Source organism: Lepisma saccharinum, chromosome 19 (genome assembly GCF_977018435.1).
Source record: "Lepisma saccharinum chromosome 19, izLepSacc3.1, whole genome shotgun sequence".
Lineage (NCBI taxonomy): Eukaryota > Metazoa > Arthropoda > Insecta > Zygentoma > Lepismatidae > Lepisma > Lepisma saccharinum.
In genome coordinates, this window is record NC_139247.1 from 58,523,515 (window position 1) to 58,529,833 (window position 6,319).

The window sequence follows — 6,319 nt, forward strand, 5'->3', positions numbered from 1 at the left end:
TGAAAGGTTTGTGTTGTTGCAGCCATAAACATTCTGGTGTAAGAAGGCTAGAGATTTAGTTAGTTAAGATTTCAGACGAATTGCAAGGTACAACAAAGACATAATTTTGCATTCTTCTCGAATATCTACTATCCGTGCGCTACGACGCTAGGGGTCCCGGGTTCGAATTCTGGCCTGGGCGTGGATGTTTGTGAGTGTCCATTCATCATATTATCACTCATCCCCATCTTCGCAAATTTGTCAAAAGTGGCAGAAAAGGCGAAGTGAAATAAAGCAAATCAATCAATCAATCAATATACTATCCCTTCAGTTTTTACGTCTAAACATCTGTGTGATTATATTTAGTGTTCTCTTAATATTGTGATGATATCAGAAGGACGTTTTTTGGGGTAATATTTGCCATAGCTAATGGAAGTAGCTCTTTTTGGCGTTCAACTATCAATTTATATTATACAATTGAGCAAACACTATGGGTAGATTTATGCACCATACTAAGCACTAGAACAAAACGTCCTGATATAAATTTTCTCTATCGAACTGTCTATATCTGGCCGTGAGGGAAAATAATATAGAGCGATAGAGAGAGATCGATATCATGGAATGTTCTTTAGCTGTAATTTGAATTTAAAGTTGAATTTGAATTTTTGGGTGCATCAGCACTTAAGAGTGGCCTGGAGTTTGGCATGAAATAGTTATCCTGGCCAGACGTGATACAGAGACACCTAGCGACATATCAGGGAACTAGGAATTCTTCTCGGTTGTGTCCTAAACCAGAGGCCACATGACCCTCCTCCCTCCACCACCCCCTCCCCTCCTACCGTGATACCTGCAGCAGTGAGGTTTCCAGCAAGAGGGCACCCGCCTGTTTCTTTTCATTCTGGTTTCGGTGGCTAAGATTTCTCCACTGTCCTTGCGTGGAGAGAGAAGAGTGGCAAAGACAGGCACTGGCTTCCGAGACAGAATCAAAATTTTATTGATTAGCTTTATTTTACTTCGCTTGTTGTTCCACTTTTGGCTAATTTGCGAAGAAGAGTGATGATATGATGAAATTGATGAATGGACACCCACGAACATCCATACCCGGGATTCGAACCCGGGATCCCCTGGCGTCGTAGCGCGATGTGCTAACCACTCCGCCACGGAGGCCGGCAGAACTGAGGTTTTGATTGAATAAATTTGGTGACAGTGGCTACTACAATTATGTTCAATTTTCTTGGTGAGATTTGAATTATCAATTCAGAGTAAAGAAGGAGGTAGAGATTATCAGTTGAAAGTAACGATGAGGGAGTAAGGATATGTAGTTGAAAGTACGCTGTGGTTGGATAGTTTTTGCTGAATTTAAACTACAGCATCTGTTACGGGGGACCAGCCCCTTACCATACCTGAAATAACTGTAATGTCGTTAACTAAGATACTAAAACAACACAAACAGTCCTACGAAGAATTTACTGGCTGAAGTTTCAGACGCCAGAGCCTCGTTAGTCTGAAAAATGCAGTCCAAGGTTCACTACGTGGAATTAAGGTTGACAATAGGGTGTACTATGTGGAAGGATCGCCCCCTTATATCCCTTCTTCAGCTGTAATAAATTTAGTGAGTTATACTACAATTCAAATCCTACTTTATCTAAATTGCGTATGGGATCTTAACAGATGGGATATTGGAATGGAATCGTCGTCGCCTTGTAATCAACGGGTTCCGGGTTCGAAACCCGGTGGAGGTACATAGTTGTTCGAATCCTACTTTGTTCTTTAAATTCAGCATCGATAAACAAACTTTGAACTTTTGATGAATAGTAAGTAATGGGTGCTTTTACATATGCGTTTTTATACATGGTTTGATTGATAGTATTGATTTAGGTTAGTTCGCGTTTTGTGTCTCTTGGCTAATTTGCGAAGATGGAGATGAGTGATGAAATTGATGAATGGACATTCACAAACAACCAAGTCCTAGCGGGATTCGAACCCGGGACCCTTGGCGTCGCAGCGCGATGTGCTTACTACTCGGCCACAGGGTCCGGCTTATACATGAAGAACATTAATTAATATCGCTGATGCGCTTGTGAAATTTAACTTCATGGCACGGTTCTATATGCACGGGGAACTTTATATTTACATTAATACGCTTGTTATGACATTGGTATTTGGGGGAAACCCTGGGGGGTAAAGGCGGTCAGGGGCGTGATGCTGATCACATCACCCCCACTCACGACCGGATCAAGAAAGCGTGGGGCGTTACCCTCATACCCCCCTATATGCCTTCATGGCGTGGTGTTAAGCACAGGGGAGCATTTTACAATTGAAATCCTTACTTGCTGCAAACTTGCTTCCAACTTGCATCAATTTTCTTAATGACCAGTTTGAATTTCATTGTATATTTCAAGTAAAACGTTCATGACCAAGTTTGCCGAACTATGCTAAAAAAAATGTGGAAATGTCACAAAAACTTTCGGCCGAAAGCAACAAGATGGAAAATTGCAGGCACGGTGCAGGTGACTGGGTGAAAATCTCCCGAAGGTAGGAAAGTGAAACGAAAAATAGGAGGAAGGGTGGGGAAAAGGGAGGTGGGAAAAGAAGCGTGATGGCCTTATTTCTGAAATCTTTCCACACGTTATTCAATCCCGCTTGACAAGGTGCGGGGGCTCATGGGAAATTGATGGGATGCGAATTGGGGATGGAAATTGAGGTATCAGGGTCCGATTCCCGTGTCGAGATGGCGACGAGGAAGGTACATTCGGGGAGGAAATGGGAGAAAAGGGGAATGGGAACACGGGAGAGGGATGAGACTCAAATGGTAGCCTCGTTTCCACTTGTATAGCCCGAGGACACATGGCTGCCATATGGAAGAATTTCATGTTCTTTTGGTGAGGGTGAAAGAAATCGTGTGGTACGCTCCAATGCTTTTGTGGCACTTCTGCGCTTTTGTTTGGAAACTTTCATGCTTTTGGGGGGAAATGATGTAACGATATCTCAGGGATATCTTCTCCTGTAGGCTTCAGTGACTAGAGAACCATTGATATGTTCCGGAACATTGATAGTTAAAGATAAATAAGTTCGTTCTGGCTGTTCGTTCGAAACCTCGAACCTTTCTGTGGAATCGAGTGCAAATCTCCTTCCCGCATCCTAGAAACTGCTTGCAAAACTGGTTATCCGTGTTCTGCAGGCTGGAAGTTGTTGCGTTACGGCTTGACGCTTCTTCTGGGGGAAAATGAAGAGTATAGCTTGGGTTATCTAGAAGGTAACACTCGGGAAAATTCAGAACTGATGATGGGAGGGACGTAGCTACTTACATTTTAAACAGAGTATCCTCGAAGTTACTCACACGGAGCATCTTCAGTGCAGTCACTCAAATTGAGAGTGGCGTTAGCTCTCTATATCTGGCAATCTTCTCCAAATCTCAACTGGACGTTATTCCTCCAGAACCTTTTCACTTCAGCACCTGAAGGTAAGAGTGGCGTTAGCTCTCCGAAACTCGCCTCGACTTAACTTCGCCTTGAACTACTTCACTTCAGTTCCTGAAAATGATATAGGTGCCAGCTCTTCAAATGACGTAATCTTCCCCGGAATTCATCTGATAATTACCTCGACAGAATCTCTTCACTTCAGTTCTTGGAGATGAGAATGGCGTTCGCCCTCCAATTCTCTCAATCCTGTCCAGAACATACCTGGGCGTTGATGCGCTAGATCTTTTTCACTTCAGTCCTTGAATATAGGAGTGGCGTTAGCTCTCCAAAGCTTGCAATCTTCTCCAGAACTTGCCTGGACGTTGATTTGGCAGAACGTCTTCACTTCAGTCCTTGAATATAAGAGTGGAGTTAGCTCTCTAAAGCTTGCCTGTACGTTGATTTGGCAGAACGTCTTCACTTCAGTACTTGAATATAGGAGTGGCGTTAGCTCTCCAAAGCTTGCAATCTTCTCCAGAACTTGCCTGGACGTTGATTTGGCAGAACGTCTTCACTTCAGTCCTTGAATATAAGAGTGGAGTTAGCTCTCCAAAGCTTGCCTGTACGTTGATTTGGCAGAACGTCTTCACTTCAGTCCTTGAATATAAGAGTGGCGTTAGCTCTCCAAAGCTTGCAATCTTCTCCATAACTTGCCTGAACGTTGATTCGACAGAACGTCTTCACTTCAGTCCTTGAATATAAGAGTGGCGTTAGCTCTCTAAAGCTTGCATCTCCAGAACTTGCCTGGACGTTGATTCGGCAGAACGTCTTCACTTCAGTCTCTGAAGACGAGAGTAGCGTTAACTCTCCAGAGACAGAGAGTCCAATGTTTTCCAGACTCGCCTGGTTGTTAATCCTAGAAAAGCTCTTTACTTCATTCTGTGGAGATGATTTTCATGTATCTGATGTTCTTTTTTTCCTCTTTTTTAGAAAAATAGGTGAGGTCATAATCGCCAGCAACAACCCCCGTACGGAAATCACTGATTGGCTTCACGTCACAGGTAAAAATAACTGAAAATAAGTTTCACAAAGCTCAAAATCACCGAGAATGAGTTAAGATGTTGGTATCCTAAAATTGTTCATGCCTTATTGATGGAATGTTCATGCAACTTGAGAACATGGCAGTTGAAAACCGTAGACTTGGAGAACACAAGCTCGCAACGCTACATCGCCCTCACTTGGGCATTCAGTGTCAACAAGAGGCCCATGAAATCGACTTATTATGCCCGCAGGGTTCAACAATGAGCTGTTTAATCAAGCGTGTGTCTGTTGTGCGGATCGCTCGGCAACAGAAGGCTATAGCGAATTCACTTTCGGTGCATGATCGCATGAATCACAGCGTGACGCGTATCTCATGTGCTTTTCAGGTTTTGGCGGAAGCGCGATGCGATGCGTTTCCCGGGCCCGATACGGCTTGAATAGCGGGTTCCCATGTGTTTGCAAGGTTGGTATCTCCTCGGTTCTGCATCTGTGTTCTGTTTGTAGGAAATGGAAGGGATGGGAGGGTAAGCAATGTGAAATTTATCATATTAAGTTTTTGTGGGTAAAAGTTCTAGGTATGAGCTTTAGTTAACACACCTATTTAACGTTCAAGAACATTATCCCTCATGGATTTTAATTAACGTATCAAATAAAGTATTTGTCAGAGTAACAAATAATCATGGTATCTCTGAAAAAGTAACAAAGCTAGAGTTACTGTACTTAAATAAATAACTCACATACAAAGGGCGCCATCTTTTATCAGCATGTAGTGTCAAATTAGGCTGTATCAATTGTCTAGTGCGAGATTTTGCAATGGGACGGAACAGCGGTAAAGACCTTAAGACTGTATGTGCCAGCCTTAGTAGGGGAGTGGTTTGCATAGCCTGCTAGCCACCAGAGGTCTAGGATTCGAATCCCGGCCTCGGCATGGGTGTTTCTTGTGAGCGTCTCTTCATCAATTCCATCATATCTTCACTCATCGTGGTGATTAAAGAAGCGTGGCCGAAAAGCAACGCTAAATAACGAAAATAAAATATTACTTTGTAGCTGTAATCCGGCCCTAGACTATATTTTCTTTGTACAATATATCAGTATGTTATTTTGAAATTGGAAACGTTAAATGCTGCACCCTATATATTATATCTGGGCACATGTTGATTTCGCCCTGTTAAGGATAACTTTATCCAAAGTTTTGTCACTAATAAGCTCAAAGGCAGCATGGTTCTTTTCTTAAAAAAAAAAAAAGTTTACACATTTTTGACGTCATCCCCCCCCCCCACCCCAACTTAGCAGATTGCATTAAAGTAAAGGATGGGCGAGCCTAAGGAAAAATATTGAATGGGGTCCATTGTAGAGCTTCCCCATTGTTAAACTTCTTAAGAGAGTGCTGGCAAAAGAAAGTGTGAAGGGAGAGAGAGAAAGTTCAGAAGAAAGGCGAGAGAGAAAGAAAGCAGATAATCTTACTTATTGCATTGTGGGAGCTAATGCTCGATCTTCCAAAAGCGGAATTCTTGTAAGACGAGGGGGAGAGGTTGGGGGGAGAAGAACCTAACCTTTTTTAAACTCAGAAAAAGAAGCGTAATTCTTATTTATCATTATTTTTATTTCATTGATACGGTGACACCTTTCGCAATAGACCCAAATATAGGGACGGCTTTGTGGAAATAGCAACAATGAAAAAAGAACCTGAGGAAAGACAGGTCGCTTTCCACAGTTCGAAATGTCACTGGTGTAGTTGGAAAATTTCGTTCTGGTATGTTCAAATCCTCTTTCTTCTTTCCTCTGTTTATATATTTCCCTTCTTTCTTCTTATTTCTCTCTCGGTGCATATTTATTTGCGTTTCTTTCACTATCTCTCTATATCTCCCTATATTTAGCTTCTCATTTCTTTCTATGAA